The sequence below is a fragment of the Equus przewalskii genome, chromosome 6 (assembly GCF_037783145.1).
Source record: "Equus przewalskii isolate Varuska chromosome 6, EquPr2, whole genome shotgun sequence".
NCBI lineage: Eukaryota > Metazoa > Chordata > Mammalia > Perissodactyla > Equidae > Equus > Equus przewalskii.
Window position 1 is genome coordinate 78,225,003 of NC_091836.1, and position 17,338 is coordinate 78,242,340.

General features: G+C 41.8%; 1 protein-coding gene across 27 annotated transcripts in view; it reads right to left on the bottom strand.

Annotated features, from left to right (window-relative positions):
- STK33 (serine/threonine kinase 33) overlaps positions 1-5,054 on the bottom strand; it is a 121,320-nt gene extending 116,266 nt beyond the window's left edge. For 6 of the 27 annotated variants that reach the window (XM_070624292.1, XM_070624310.1, XM_070624293.1 and 3 more), the window contains exons 1-2: positions 4,479-4,698; positions 4,270-4,391 (exon numbers count right to left, since the gene is read on the bottom strand). The gene's annotated coding sequence lies outside the window, so the exon portion shown is untranslated. Of the gene's footprint in view, positions 1-4,269; positions 4,392-4,478; positions 4,751-4,788 lie in introns of those variants that run through there. The other 21 variants (XM_070624309.1, XM_008514151.2, XM_070624294.1 and 18 more) reach the window with 17 other exon arrangements.
- Positions 5,055-17,338: the final 12,284 nt, after the last annotated feature.

Sequence of the window (17,338 nt, forward strand, 5' to 3'; positions counted from 1 at the left end):
CAGCATCTCAACCTTAGAGACTGGATGAACATTTTCTATAAGGCTTTTCTTGGATTCCTTGAATGAATACGTGTGACTCTAAATGAACAGTTTTTCCAAATAAACACAGCTCACGTTAAGAATACTGAATTACAAGCATATTTTGTACACATACAATGTAAAAGTGAAAACATAACACAACATTCTAGAACCATGCCTGGAACATCACAGGCACCCAATAAATATTTGTTGAATAAATGTTTATTATAGTTAATAATGTTTACTAAATAATTTTGATCAAAAAATAAGGCAAACGCTAACAATATTTCTAAATCAATAGAAAGCTGATTTCTCTCTTCATCAATAGAAAGTTGTGTTTTCTTGCTTTATTCCTCATACGTAATACCACATCCCCACTGACATTCAAACTGACAAGTTAATGGTTATTAATAAAGATAATTAGCCCATAATAAGTAGAAAGGATATTCTGATCAGTTATAAAAGTTCCTGCCCCTCACGTTATAAACCTTTCTGAAATAAAACTTCACGTCAATAAAACCACAGGAATTTGTGAGGTGATTAGTTTCTCATGTACCCTGAGGTTTATTTTAGTTACTAAACTAAGAAAAGATATATTAATACAGTTTAACAATAAGTTGTCCACTCTTCACATTCTCGAACCCTAAGACAGATCCAAGCAAAACATAATTCATCTCACTGATCCATATCGGAGCTCAGCAGGAAGGGAAATTCTTCCTGAAGAACGTTTGAAAGCGTACTAATTTACCAATGCCAAGCAGGTCAGCAACTAATTCTACATTACATTTTCCTTTTTTTAAGCCTCTTTTAAAACAGGGAAATTATTTCTCAGTATCTAACAACTGTGGGTGCTTGAAATACTACAGAGGATCATCGGCTGAACAAAGAAGTAGAAAGTATCTTCAGAGATCATACCTCCACTTTCAGGACACTTCTAAAAGTCTCTGGGGATAAGATTCTACAAGTCCACAAGGTGTGACAGACACCGTCAGAAAATGTCTTCTTCGATCCCCCTGACAGCAGAGTAAGCTCTTTTCTTCTGTCCTCAAGGAGACGTGAAGATGACACGACTATCAGCTTTTGTATCATCATCTTTTATGTTTTGTTGGAAATCACACTACTCAACTTTCTTTTACTTACGTTCATTAACTCTTCCTTGCTTTGCTGACATCACAAAATAACATTTTCAAAGAAAATGTAGATCGTTATTTGGTCTCCGCATGGAAATGACTTTCTAAGCATAAAAGCAATGTATCAAAAAAGGAAAGATTTGGGTAAAACACAAAAGGCAATATAAAATTGTTCAAATTTCTATAAATCAAAAGCCATCACAAATTAAATGAAAAGGTAATCGTGGGGCAAATGCCCCATATGACAAGGAAAGGTAACATCCCTACTCTATCAAGAGTTCACACAAATCAGTGTCCGGCCAAGACAGTGCCCCCAGCATTCCCGTCCTCACCCATACAAGAAATTGCCAGGTCCCTACAAAAAGAGAGGTTACAGCTTCTCTCTCCCAGCTGTCAGGATCACTCTGCCTCTCTCTTCTGGCCTGGTCCTTCGCCCCCTACCTGGATGTACTCTTTCTTCCAAGCCCTGCTAGACTGAAGATTCAAACCAACAGCCAGCCTGGTCTTGATTTCAGACTTTCCCCAAGACCCAGCCTCTGAAACACAGCTTTCTACCTTGTTGTGTAGCCAGCAGGCAAGTAACAACTCGCCCCAGGCTCCAGGGACACCTTACCAACCAATTCCAGCCAAAGACCAGCATATGGGCTCCTGCCTGGGCTGGGGGAGAGAGAAATCAAACAATTAAACAAATGATAAGCAGAAACTGGGACTCCAATATAAAAACCATCAAAGAGCTTGTGCAGGCAATTCAAAGAAAAGAATTATCTAATAGCTAACAATACGACTTTTTAATGCTTAAACACATTAATAATGAAAGATGTGAATTTAAAAAATGAGGTACTATTTTTATCTGTAAAATCAACAAAGATTTTTTTTTTAATAACAATGCTAACACAGGTATCATAAAACTGATGGTGGGAGGGTAAATTGGTATCATCTTTCTGAAGGACAAGGTGCCAATATTTCAAGAGCATTCGCAATGACCCTGCCCTTTGATTCTGTAATTTTGCTTTCAGGAATTGATCTTCAGTAATCAAAAATCTGGTTGACAGATTTAAGTATAAAGACATTCATCTCTACTTTTTTGTACTTGAAAAATAAATATCCAACAGTAAGTAAATTGCAAATAAATTATGGTTCATCCATAATGTGGATTATTATGGAGCCAATAAAAATGACGTAATAATAGCCGACTCTTCTCTGGCATGAAGGACCATTCATTGTTCTAAGGCGTTAACACGTGTCATTTACTCCTCACGACACCACCACAAATACAACCAATGCGGTAGGTCCAGTAACGTCTCTGTTTTAACACTGAGGAAACTGAGGCCCAGAGAAGTTAAGCAATTGGCTCAGGTTACACTGGGACGGACTCCCATGCACTTATCTGAAATTCTAAAATCCAAAAAGCTCTGAAAACCAATGTTCTCATACATTTGTGGCAAACTCATCTGTTGGCAAAACCTGATCTGAACTGATGTGAAACTATGTATAGTCTTTATCCCACTTACAGTGAAGTCATCTTACTAAAGAAAAATTAATGTGTCTGATTACGGGGTGCTGCCCCAGACCCCACTAGAAGTGACACAGAATATACACTATGTTATTTTTTTATAATTTGAAAAATTCTGAAGTTTAAAACACAACCAGCCCCACGGGCTTCAGATGAGGAATTGTGGTGGAGCTGAAATTCAAATCTAAGCGTCCGTCTGACTCTGGAGTCTGTGCTCTTAACCAGTATGTGCTATTTTCAGAGACTGTTTAATGACATGGGAAAACGCTTATAATTCAAACATTCAAGCATTTATTAACTACATTCTGTGCCAGACACATAGACAAAACCGCAGTTGTGACAAGCGCTACTAAGAAGAGAGAAGCGTATCAGAAGAGCCAATGCCCTAGGGAGGTTTGTCCTAACAGAGCGGTCAGAGGCAGTTTTCCTGGGGGAACACGTGCTCTGAGATGTGAAGGAGGAGCAAGAGTTAACTAGACTAGAGAGAAGAGGGAAGGGCAGACCTGGCAGAGAGAAGAGTATGTGCAAAAGCCCTGGAGTAGGAAATAAGCTGGTGACAAAGGACTGCAAAAGAGCCAGTGTAACCTGAACGCAGAGAACCAGGGAGCCTAGTGTAAGATAAGGCTGGAGAAGAGGCAGAGGCCACAGGGCCTCACAGGTGGAGGAATCATTTGCCCCAGTTTCCCTGGGGGACTGTCCCAGTGTAAATAATAGCACTGTCTTTTATTCTCAAAAGTCTCTTGGTCTGAATGACAAAGTATATGGTCGCTCAGTTTGTAGGCCACATTAAAGAGCTGTATCTTTATCCCAAGAGCAATGAGAAGTCATGATGGAGTTTAAGCACGGGGGTTGGGGGAAGGGGGGGATCATAACCAAACTTCAGCTTATAAAAGATTACTCCTGCTGCAAAGAACGGATGGGAATATTGAAAGGACAGGGTGAGTACCATTAGACCAGTCAGGAGTCCACCACAGGAGACCGCGTAGAGATGATGGTAGCTTGGTCTAGGATGACAACGGTAGAAACAGAAATAAGTAGATGGGTTTGAGGTTGGTTTGAAGATAAAATGAACAGACTTTGATGATGATTTGGATATGGAAGGAAAAGGAAGGGCAGGTGTCAAGGATGAACCCAAGATTTCTGGCTTCAAACTAGGTGGACGATGGTATGACTCACTGAGACGGAACACTGGAGATTTACGTGAGTGAGAAATTTAAATGCGTGAGACATCCACGCAGGGGTTGTAATTTGAAGCCATGGACCTGGAAGTGTATAAAACAAGGAGAGAAAGTTTAGGTTCAAAATTTGTCGCTGTTTCTTTGCATTCACAGGACCCGCCTCCAAGGCATGACCACCCTATTTTCTGGTTGAATATCGGACTTATTTGGTGGTCACACAAAAGAGAAGGTGGCCTTAGCTGGTGATGTGGGACGAGGGGTGTCAAACGACTTGCAGCATGTAAATAGCCCTTACAACGAATTCTCAAGCGCTTTACGTTTACTCTTCACAAAGCAGTTTCCTATACACGCTCCTTGAAGCCCACAACTTTGTGAGAAACTATAATCTGCATTTACAGATGAGGAAACTGAGGTAGAGGGCTTACGTTACCTGTCCACGTAGTCAGTAAGGAGCTGCTCTCGTGCATACCATCTCCTCGTCTGTTCAAGGGACTATATTAAGTGCTGTAACAAAGAGCTACCATATAATGTAGTCCCACCAGGTCCCAGGCTCTAGGAGATTAAAAAAGAGAGAAAAGGAAAAAAACACGCAACTTCAAAACATTTAAGGATGCATTACTTTTCCCAAATCACACTTACCCTATAGTAAGTTCGCTTTAAACTTTCATAAAGGTTCCGGTCCCAAGATGGGGTGGAGGTGAGAAGGTGGAGACGAACCGGGTAGCCAGGAACCACCCCAAACACCAGACCCGGGGCAAATGGGGTCCCAACGGCTGGCCCCGGAGACACTAGGAGAGGATGGCGGGGGCCGCCCGCCGACTGGCAGCCGGAGGCCCAGTGGCCAGTTTGCCGGCGCGTTGCCATAGCAACGGCCGGGTCCCGCTCCGCCCGGGCCGCCCGCCCCCTCCCGTGGGGCCCGCCCTGCGCGCCGACGCCGGTGGCCACTCACGCCGGCCGGCTAGCAGGCTGGCCTCCGACCGGCGCCCCCTCTTCGCGCTGACGGTCGCCCAGCCCGGAACTCCACACCTGGAGAAACTTTTCGGCCAGCGGAGCAGCCGCGGGGAGGTGGACGGGGGCCGCGCGGGGACAAAGCGCGCCGGCTGCCGCGAAGCCCCTTCTCCCCGCGCCGGCGCTGGCGAGGAGGCGCCCGCGCGCCCCGGGTGCGCTCGGAGGTGTCCCCGCGAGCGGCTCCTGTTAGGGACGGACCTGAGAGTCCTGTTTCGGGGACAGAAAAGCAGCCACACGTTACACGAAATTAACACTTCCTCCCAGTGATATCACGGTACTGAGCTGATGTGCAGGCCAACACTCTCACTCAGGGCCCGAGGCCTCGTGGTCCAGCCAGTTGGAGCTGGGGGCTGCAAACCTTGCAATGCAGTGGGTGCAGAGCTGGCCTAAAAAGAGGGAAAAATAAACCGGATATCAGTGCCGAGGGGAGGCCCGGGGTGGAGGAGGTTTATCCCACAGAGGGGTTGAGAAGGCTCCTGACACACACCAAATGACAATTCCCAGAAATATGTTTTAGCCACAAATCACTGTGGAACCATCTGAATGCATGCCCCCTGCAACAGAGGCTTAAACACAGGCTCCAGCTGTATGCTAATGAATTTCTTGACCTGAACTAGGAATGGCATCTGCGGACATGGGTCCTGCTCTCTAGCAGCTGTGGGGAAGAAATTCAACAATCCTAATACTAGCCTAATTATTTGAGGCAGATGTCCTCTAAAATTTGATTGAGAGCCAATAACTTGGGACAGCAGATCGATTCATTTTGTTGTTTAGAGGTAAGGGTACATTTAGCAACTGGTTCATCCTGTCAGTTTCATCAGAAAACTCAAAATGGCCATGGTGGGCAACTGGTAACTTCAAAATTTGCACATTTTCCAAGCAAAAATAATCCCCACCACGTCCTGTACTGTAGAACATTGGGGTCTTGGCCAGACTTTGTTTTGGAGAAATACAAAACTGTTGTTTAACCAGGGTCTGGAATGGTCTACAGAAATTGTCTCTCTGCCCCTCCCCCAACCCTGCCCCCATCCAAGCATGAATGTTAGCACCACCGATGTCCAACAAAAGAAGATAAACTCTACCATTTGCTTCGTTGAGCTGTGAAGTGCGTGGATCTGCCTTTAATCAGCAGCTATGAAGCCTTACACTCCCGATCTTTACCAAGAAATAACTTTGAACTTGTCCACTTCCTGATACCTATGAAGAGCTGGGTTGAGAGAAACTGCACTTATGGAGAATTATTGGAAAGACATGCGATGACCCCTCCTCTGTATAGTCTCAGGGTCAGTCAGTCCCAAACCTGGGTACATATCAGAGACATCTGGGGAGTTCCATTTGTTTTGCTGTATTTTGTGTTTAAATACAGATTCACAGATTACTCTTCCAAGAATTCTGATTAAATAGATCCCATGAAACCATTTTTAAAAGGTCTTCAAGTGAGTTTGAAAAAGCCATGCTGGGAACCACTGATCTATGTTTTACGCTGAATTAAGCCACACCATCAAAAAGCTACGTGTTTGTACCACTTTGTCTTCACTCTTGCAAAATTGCCTATACCGAGTCTTACTTTATACCCTTATGCCATCTGCTTATATTAAGAGATTATGTTTAAAAAAAAATACTCATGACACCTCTGCATTTACTAGAGGTATTATTTTAAGCATGATGTTTATTACATCTCTGTCGCAGATTCCTATCAGATTGCCCAGCCCAGGGTTTTTCAAACTTTTTGGACTATAGTCTACCAATATATTTTACATTATGACCCAGTACACATGTACCTGTACATTTAACAACTGACACAGCTTTATAAAATATTACTCATACCACATGCTATGCACCCTGATACTTTTATCTCTTTTTTAATGCTGGTTTCCACTTTTTAAATGGTTTCTTGACCCCTAGATGAGTTGCAAGTTGCATTTTAAAAACAGCAGTATAGTCAGATGTCTTTTTCTGGAAACTAGTCCTGGATCCTCAAAAAAGGTAACTAGGTCGCCTGGCTACAGCCGATGATGCCAATGGTAGGTACCTGACTCCAGCCAGGCCAATCATAGCCCTCTCCCCGGAATGTGGAATTAAGACTGAGAGATTTCAGTTTTTCTCTAGGTAGCTAACATAGAAACATATCATAACACAGAAAATTAGGAGCTGTCCGCAGACGTGCTTTCCTACCATGTGACCTGGAGAAATGCAGAAAACCAGGCTGCAGGGAGAATGTGAAAAGAACAGGAAGAATGAAAAAGATTCACAAAGAGAAGAGCAAAGAGACCAAAAGGGTTCTGATGGCTTTCCATCTCTGATCGTAGTATCTTCTGAAATGAGCTGCATTCCTGCCTTTGAATTTCATGTAACATTTCAGATCTTTATAATTAAGTGCCTTCTTCTGCTTAAGCTAGTTCAAGTGGCTGAGTTTCTGTTGTCGCAACCAGAATGAATCTAATTACATTGGTTTTATAGGGCTGTCCTAACAAAACACCACAAACTCGGTGACTTCCACAGTACAATTCATTACCTTGCAGTTGCACAGGTCAGAAGCCTGGCACGAGTCTCACTGCACTGAAGTCAGAGTCGGCAGGGGTTTGTTCCCCACCAAGGCCCTAGGGGAGAATCTGTTTCCTTGCCTTTTCCAGCTTCGAAAGGCTGCCTGCATTCCTTGGCTCATGGCCCTTTTCCTCCATCATCAAAAGCAGCAACGTTGCATCTTTCTGACCGTGCTTTTGAGGTCACATCTCCCTCTGATTCTAGCTGGGAAAGGTCCACTGCTTTTAAAAAGGACCCGTGTGATTAGATTGGGCCCACCCAGAAAATACAGGCTAATCACCCACCTCAAGCTCCTTAATCACATCTGCAAAGTGCCTGCTGCATATAAACTAATATATTCACAGGTTCCAGGGATGGGGACACAGACATCTGTGCGGGGAGGGGCCTCCCACACTAGGACAATCACTCTATGCCCCTTATAGGAAGACCCATGGAAGAAATGTATTTCAAGCCTGAGTGCTAGAAAAAAATCTTTTTCCCCTTAGAGAAAAACTGACATCCCTTTTCCTTATGGAGAAAGCAAACCATGAAATTGATCACATTTCCCTTTTCACCTTGGCTTCCAGGAAGATAGGAACCAAATTTGCAGCTCAACTTTAATAACTCTGTCAAACTCTACAGCTTACAGATCAGCATTACAACTTTTTCCTGTTCTCTGTCTTCCATTTTCCTTCATTTCTACTTTCATCTTTTGGTATTTTTTTATTGTAATGACCATATTATTTTAAACTGCTTCAAATATTTTGCACTTCTATTTCTTCTGCCTATAGCCTTTTCACCCTTCAGATCTCAGCGCACTTGTCACCTCCTCAGAGAAGCTTTCCCTGATCCTGTCTATCTAAAGTAGTCTCACCCCAAAGTCCATCACCTTACCCTACTTGGTTTTCTTAGAGCACTTAACACCATCTAAAGCAATCTTATTTGTTTTCTTTCTTCCCTCACCCAAAGTTAAGCTCCAAGGCAGTAGGGACCCAGCCTCTTTGTTAATTGCTTATTCCCAGAGCCTGGGACAGTGCCTGGTACTTAGTAGCTATTTAGTAAAAATCATGGCATTGGTGAATGAAAGAATGAATGGAAGGAAGGAAGGGAGAGAGGAAAGAAGGAAGGAAGAGAGGCTTTGTAGAACATGGTGAAATATAGATGGATACATAAATAGGAGGGTAGATCGATTGACAAATAGACAAATATTCATTTCTAGTGTGCCAATGTCACTAACATTTATAGAGAGGAATCAGAGAAATGACACAAGGAAGTAAAACAGAGCTCCCTAAAATGTGTACATAAAGGTACTGGGTTTTCTTGGGGAACCCTTGATGTAAATGCCTTAGACAAAAAGAGTTTGACGTTTTCAAGTGACTCAAGGCAGCTACATTAAATATTGTGGCTAGTTACCATAGCTGAAGTCATCAGTTCTCAGTGAGATAATGGATTGCAACACCATGACCACTAGCACGGACAGCTCTTGACACTGCCAAGGGCACTCAGTCTATTTCAGGGGTCATTACTGCCCAACAATCTGCTCTCATTCTATTCCCGTAATTATTAACTTCTCCACTGGCATCCAGCGCTATATGCTGTTTACTTAAACACCATGGTAACATCGTTGTTACAACGCGGTCTCAAATTGCTTGACATTTAAGGAAGAGAGATCAGAATTGAAGTTTGTCACTATAACAAAACATAGGCACAGTTCATATGGTTTGTTCCAGGGTTTGTTGACCCTGTTGGTAAAAATACCAAAGTTTGGGGGTAGGGATGGACTTCAGTTCAATTGATTCACGCATTAATTAAATTTATCTCTGTTGCTCAAAATATTTTTAAGAGACTCTACATCACAAAAAAACCACTCCATAATTTTTCTGTTCTATGAGATAAATTCAGAGATGTTTAGATCATTATGTGTTATATTAAGATTTCTTAAATGGGGACACATCTTTGAAAAGTGTATAATGCAAATGTAACTTTTTCCTAATGAGATGTCTTTGATTACTGGTAGGCTCTACAAATTTATGCAAGTCTTTCCATTTTTCTCTTCTCCTGCCTTGACAAAAGTAGAACCATACTTTATCCCCACAGCTCAAAATATAACAAACATTTGGCAATTAAGTCCGTTTGTCTGATCAACTGTGGATGTCTGAACCAACCTCCTTGTCAGATAAAACTAGTTAGAGTTCAGGTTAGTGCACACCAAAACCAAGTTAATGGTTAATGGATTGGAAGCCTTGATATTGTTAAGATGGCAATACTCCCCAAATTGATCTACAATCCTTATCAATCCTTCAGTGCAATCCTTATCAAAATGTCAGCTGCCTTTTTTACAGAAATTGACTATCTGATACTAAAATTCATATGGAAATGCAAGAAACCCAGAGCAGGCAAAACAATCTTAAAAGGAAGAACAAAGTTGGAGGCCCCACACTTCCTGATTTCAAAATTCACTACAAAGCTGCAGTAATTAAGACTGTCATACTGACATAAGATAGACATATAGATCAATGGAATGGAAATGAGAATCCAGAAATAAACCCATGCATCATGGGTTAATTGACAAGAGTGTCAAGACAACTCAATGGGGGAAAGAATAATCTTTTCAACAAGTAGTGCTGGGAAAAGGGGATATCCACTTGCAGGGGAATGAATTTGGACCTCACACCATATATAACTTAACTCAAAATGGATCAAAGACCTAGACAGAAGAGCTAAAACTATAAAACTCTTAGAAGAAATATAGTTATAAATTCTCATGAGCTGATGTTAGACAATGGTTTCTTAGTATAGCATCTAAAGCAAAAGCAACCAAAGAAAAAATAGATAAATTGGACTTCATCAAAATTAAAACTTTTGTACTTCAAAGCACACTATCAAGAAAATGAAGGGGCTGGCCTGGTGGCATTACAGTTAAGTTTGCATGCTCTGCTTCAGTGGCCTGGGGTTCGCCAGTTCAGATCCTGGGCATGAACCTACACAGCACTCATCAAGCCATGCTGTGGCAGCATCCCACATAGAAGAACTAGAATGACTCACAACTAGGATATACAACTATGTATTTGTGCTTTGGGGAGAATTAAAAAAAAAAAAGAGGAATATTGGCAACAGACGTTAGCTCAAGGCCAATCTTCCTCACCAAAAAAAAGGGGGAAAAAAGAAAACATAAAATGGGAGAAAATATTTGAAAGTCTTATATCTGATGAGGGTTTAGTATCTAAATACATTAAAAACTCTTACAACTCATTGGTAAAAAGACAAATAATCCAATGTAAAAATGGGCTAAGAATTTGAATAGACATTTTCCCAAAGATATACAAATAGCCAATAAGCACATGAAAAGATGCTCGACATCATCTGACAACAGGGAAATGCAAATCAAAACCATAATGGGGCATCACTCCACATCTGCTAGGATGGTTATAATCAAAAAGACGGACAATAACAAGTGCTAGTGATGATGTGGAAAAAATTGGAACTTTCATACATTGCTGATGGGAATACGAAATGGGATAGCTGCTTTAGAAAAGCCTGGCAGTTCATCAAACTATTAAACATGGAGTTATCAGATGACCACTTCTGGGTATATACCCAAGAGAACTGAAGATATATGTCCGCACAAACACTTACACATGAATGTTCATAGCAGTATTATTCGTAATAGCCAATAAAAGGAAACAACCCAAATGGCCATCAAAGGACGAATGGATGAACAAAGGATGGTATCTCCATACAATGGAACTTTATTTGGCTATAAAAAGGAATGAAGTACTGACACGTGCCACAACGTGGATGAACCTTGAAAACATTAGCTAAGTCAAAGAAGCCAGACACAAAAGACCATATATCATATGATTCCACTCATGTGAAACGTTCAGAATAGGCAAATCTGTATAGAGAGAAAGTAGATTAGTGGTTTTCAGGGACTAGGAAGTGGGGAAAATGGGGAGAGACTGCCTACGGAGTTTCTTTTTGGGGTGATGAAAATGTCCTAAAATTAGACAGTGGTGATGGTTACACAACCTTGTGAATATACTAAAAACAACTGAATAGTACACTTTAAAAGGGTGAATTTTATGGTACATGAATCATATCTCGATAAAAAAATAAACACCACTAAATAATACTTTGTAATTCATGGATTCTAAAACCCTTTTGTTTTTTTTGAGGAAGATTAGCCCTGAGCTAACTACTTCCAATCCTCCTCTTTTTGCTGAGGAAGACTGGCCCTGAGCTAACATCCATGCCGATCTTCCTCCACTTTATATGTGGGATGCCTACCACAGCATGGCTTGCCAAGCGGTGCCATGTCCGCACCTGGGATCCGAACCAGTGAACCCCGGGCCACCCAAGTGGAACGTGCAAACAACCACTGTGCCACCGGGCTGGCCCTCAAAACCCACATTTTTTAAAACTTTTTTAACTTCTTTGAAATTGCCTTGCATCTTATAATTGATTACATATTACTCTTACTTTCAGCCAGGTAGCAATCTGAATGTGTTGTGTTAAAGATCTTCTGCTGACATCTTCCTGAAGGACTGAGAAAGTGTCAGCATCTATGTGCCTTAGTTTTAATAAAATACAGGTAATACTAACTCACCTAATATCACCAACTCTGTGCCAAGCACTGTCCCAAATGCTTCATGGATTTTAATTGATTCAATCCTCACAACAACTCCAGGAGGTAGGCACTTTATTATCCCCATTTTACAGACAAAGAAACAGAAGTATAGTGTGCCCGAGCAACTTGTCCAAGAAAGGGTCAGCTTGTTGGAAGCAGTCAGGCTCAGGCTAGTTTCCCCAGCCATTCTAAAGAGGCATCTGGTATCTGAGGGGCCCTGACTGTGGCAAGAACCTGGCACAGTCCAGGTTAGTAATTGGTTAGTACAGGTTAGTACAGGAGAGTCCCGTCCAGGCTGTTCTGGTCCAAAGTCTGTGCTCCTAACCATCAGGCATCACTGCCTCCCTTACCTGTGACATGCTGGGAGTGCAAGTCAGCCATTACCTCCAACAATCTTCAAGGCTCCCTGATGCAAAGTTGGCCAAAAAAGTAACTAAAGCGAATAATCAGTCTTGCTATGTTTTAGTGATGAAAATGCCATTCATTTGAAAGTTTGATTGTTTCAACCAAACACTTTTTGACTGTGTCTAAGGGATTTCATCTTCCAGAATTTTATTTACTGGGCTCAGATAAGAGGGTGTAATCTCTTTCTGCTCGGCTTACAAGGTGAGCAAAGGGGGCTGGAGCCTTAGTCCAGACCCTCACTTTTCCCCCTCTGGCTGCAGAGATCAACGTCTCTCTCGGAGGAGGAGCAGGAGGGCTGGGTGAGGGGCAGGCTCAGCCAGGCTCCAGCGTGGGGATGGAGGGGTGATACTATCCACATATGAAGGGTATGGAGCCAGGGGAAACACCACCAGAAGTCGTCCCAGGAAGAAGTGCAGGGTCAGACCTGAAGCAAACATTCCGCCTCCCTATCACCTGACATGCAATTTTGCTGATTATTAAATAACTTAGGTCACTGTAGCCCATTGTAGCCTCCACTGCACCCCTGCTCTGGTTCAGCCTTTTGTGATACAGGAGGAGAGCAGGGATCCCACAGCCCACGCACCAGCACTGCGTGAGTGAGCAGGAGCTCTATCTTGTTGGTTGAGGGGCTTTCTAACTACCCTAGGGAAAGGAGACCTGCTCGTCTGGGCCATGGGTGCTCCGAGTGTAGTGGGACACTTGACAGGGTCAGGAAGTGGACAGTAACACCTGTGCAGGTGTTGACTGGAAAAATAAAATGTTGATTGGCCAGAAAAAAAAAGTAAATCATTGGATTATTGGAAGGACTCCTGAGGATACAGGGGCGTCCAGCATGCCAGACTTAGGACAGAAGATGAATTGAGTCACTTCCAAGAGACTGTAGGCAGACGTAAAGGGTAGCCAAGGCCTTCCTGTCACCATACTGCCAGGTTCTTGCCACAGTCCGGGCCCCTCAGATACCAGATGCCTCTTTAGAAATGGCTGGGGAAACTAGCCTGAGCCTGACTGCTTCCAACAAGCTGACCCTACAGATACCCTCAGTTCCCGGGGGCCGGATTCGGGGTGGAGACTGGACTCAGAGCCCTCTCCTCCTCTCCACATCCTCTTACAGAGGCTTCAGCAGCATTTTCCAGCCACGGACGACAACAGTCCCACCCCTCCAGCTTAGGCCTTCACCTCAGAGGCCAGAAGCCAAATACAGTCATCCTTTCAGGAGAGAAATGACTGGTCTACCGCCACACCACACTGAAGTGCCTGATGCTGGAAACCAAGCAGAGTCGGGCCTTAGTACTTGGATGGGAACAGAGAAAGGACTGAAGCAAAGGGGATAGCAGAAGACATGCCCAGTAAGGCAGGACACCAGCTCTGAATTGCTGCGCAACAGAAAGAGGGGTGGACAGAGGAGGTGACTGCAACTGCCATCCTTTAATTCGTTCCTCCTTCTTAAATTTTTATTTGGAAGTAATTTCAAACTTACAGAAAAGTTACAAAAAATAGTAAAAAGAATACTCATATACCCTTTACCTAAATTCACTGATTAACATTTTACCCCATTTGCTTTATTTATATCTGAATATACGTATACATATATACAGTTTCTGTATAAAATATATAATTTTATATGTAAATATATTTTATATATTTAAATTAGAAAAAATATATATGTAGTGTTTTTCAGCGCCATTTGAGGGTCAGTGACATACACTATTGCCTTTTGCTCCTAAATACTCCAGTGTGTATTCCCTAAAAATAAGGATATTCTATTACATAAGCCCAGTACAGTTGTCAGCCGTAATGTATTTAACATTGATTCAATAATGTAATCTACTGTTCCTATTCCATTTTGTCAGCTGATCCAATTATGCCCTTTACCGCATTTTCCCCCTCCACTACAGCACCCCATCTAGTCTCAGGTATTGTCACGTCCCTTAACACTCTTTTAATCTGGAACACTTGCATAGCTTTTGTCATTAGTGACATGGACATTTTTTCAAACTCCAGTCCCCTATCCCCTGACCTTAATATAACATTTCTCGTTTTTGATTCGTCTAATGTTTCTCCATGATTAGATTCAGATTATGCATTCTAGGCCGCAACACCGGATAGGTGATGTTGCGTCCCTCTCAGGGTATCATTTCTGGACGCACAGTACGTCCATCTGTCCCTCATTCGTGATGTTATTTTGATCACACAGTCAAGGTGTTGTCTGATTTCTCCACTGTGTAATTACTGTATATTTTTTCTCCCTCACAACTAACGAGCAGTTGGTGGAGAGTCAATTTAAGACTGTGCAAACCGTCTCCCGCTCCTCCCCAAAACGTCTCCCTAGTTAGCCCCTGCCACTCTTTCCTGACTTTCCCCAGAGCCAAATGAGCGTCGCTGGCGCCACCTATAGGGCTTCCGGCACACTGCAACAAGGGGAATGAACCGTGGATCTTCTCTTTGCTTCTGCTTCTGGTCTGGTGCCCGGGAGCTATTTCAGCCTTAAACATTTTGAAAGAAGAGCCTATAGACACTTGAGTCACAATCCCGGAGCTCTAGTTGTGACATCACCACTAACTCATGAGGAACCTTGGACAAGTTCTTCCCCTTTTCAAGACTTCAGAGTCCCCAGTAAAATGGGAGGTTGAATGACAAAGCCCTGAGCTCATTCATTCATTCAACAAGTATTTCTTGAGCATCTACAGGTACTGTTCTAGGGTCTGGACAAGATTTCTGCTCTCAAGAAGCTTACACTCTACGATGGGTGACCCAAACAATGAGCAAGAAAACCCGTAGAGGAAAAAGATAAATACACATACTAGTAAGTGCTATGATGACAATAAAACAAGATTGTGAGAGAGAGTGCCTGGGATCCACTTTAGATTGGGTGGCTAGAAAAAGCTCTCTGAAGAGGGAGTTTGAGCTAAGACATAAAGGATGATATTTGAAATATACCATGATAAAAGCTAAATATGTGTGTGTGTGTGTGTATTATAAAGTATTTCATAAGTATAAAAGTAGTATAACCTTTTAACACAAAGTTTGGAGAAAAGACAGCAATATTACCCATAATGCTACCAGCCTAATATAGCTACTGGCAACATTTTAATATATTTGTATTTGTGTCTTTTTTCTTTTGTTTTACATATGATTCTGAGCTCTGCTTTTTAAATTTAGCATTATCTCATAAATATTTTCCATGTTGCTATTCTAGATGCAAACATTGCATGCCTCATATTCCATTTGTTAGAATTATTTACCCTTCTCCCCTCAAGAACAGCGCAATAAACACTCACATACCTTCATCAGATCTACCAGTTGTTAACTTTTTGCCACGTTTGCTTTACTTCTGTCTAATAATTTAATATACAGTTTCTCTGAACCCTTGAGAGTTAGTCGCTGGCATCATGACCCTTCATTCCTAAATACTTTAGCAAGTATCACCTAAGAACAGGACCATTCTCCTCCATAACCACAGTTCAAATTATCACCCTCAGGAAAATTAATATGAATACAAGCTCAGCCAGGCTCCAGCCCATATTCAAATTTCCCCACTTGTCCAAACAATGTCCTTTACAACTGGTTTGTTTGTTTATTGATCTGGTATCCAATTACAGATGAGGCATTTTATTTAGTTGTTCTTTTTTATTTTTCTATATAATACACTTAAAGTTTCTTAGGCAGGAAATTTTATCATAAAGTTAACTGATAGAATCTCACTGCTCAGTCTTGAACATGTAGGCCATTCTAACTGCTAGTGAAGATCAGCCCAGTCTAACTACCACTAACGACTAGACAATCTTACCCTCCTGTCCAGGGTGGAGACTGCATGAAAATTTATAACAGAAAACAAAGCAGGATTGTTCGGTGAGCCTTGGAAATGTTAGCCACACAAAAGCGTCTTTTAAGAGGCCTCTGCTTCAAAGTGTTATTATATTCTATAAAATGTAATCTAATCTGCAAGTCTGCTTGTCTTAATAATTTATTCCTCTTTTGCTAATTGTTCAAACTGATGTCTCTGCTTTATGAAATACTTGAGAGGTTTCTCAAGTCAGAAGAAGGACTTTAGGATTTTCTTCTCCCTTATGCATCTCATTATTTTGTTGGATCCTTAATTCAAAGGCTTGAGAGTCTTTCTCTCATTCAAAGTATGCCCTCTAGTCTCCATAAATATCGTTTAATATTATATTCTATTAATTATTTAACCATCTTCTATAGGCTTTTCCTTCTTTTTTTTTTTTTAAAGATTTTATTTTTTCCTTTTTCTCCCCAAAGCCCCCTGGTACATAGTTGTATATTCTTCGTTGTGGGTCCTTCTAGTTGTGGTATGTGGGACGCATGCGTGGTTTGATGAGCAGTGCCATGTCCGTGCCCAGGATTTGAACCAACGAAACACTGGGCCGCCTGCAGCGGAGCAGGCGGACTTACCCTCTCAGCCACGGGGCCAGCCCCTCCTTGTTTCTAATATTTTACTATTACAAATCTTGATCAAACCTTAAAAATAACATTAAATTTAAAAATAACATAACATAAAAAATAGTAAATTCTTAATATCCTCAAATATCCTGTTAGCGTTCAGCTTTTCCCAATTGTTTCATGATATTTTCAGCTTGTTTAAACCAGGATGCAAATAAATTCCATAGTTTGCAATTGGTTTATATGCTTTTTTCAAATCTGTTTACTCTCTGGGTTTCCTCTCCACCTCACTTTCTTTCCCCTTGCGATATATTTGTTGAAGAACCAGGTCGTTTGTCCTCTGGGTTCTCACAGACTGGATTTTGCTGATTGTGTCTTTGTGATGTCATTGAAGGTGTTCCTCTATTCTTTGCATTGCCTGTCAATTGGGAGCTACATCTGTAAATTGGTAGTTAGATCTAGATGCTTGATTAGATTCAGATTCTATTTGCTTGGAAATGCTTCACAGGTGACGTTGTATTCTTCAAACACGAGACAT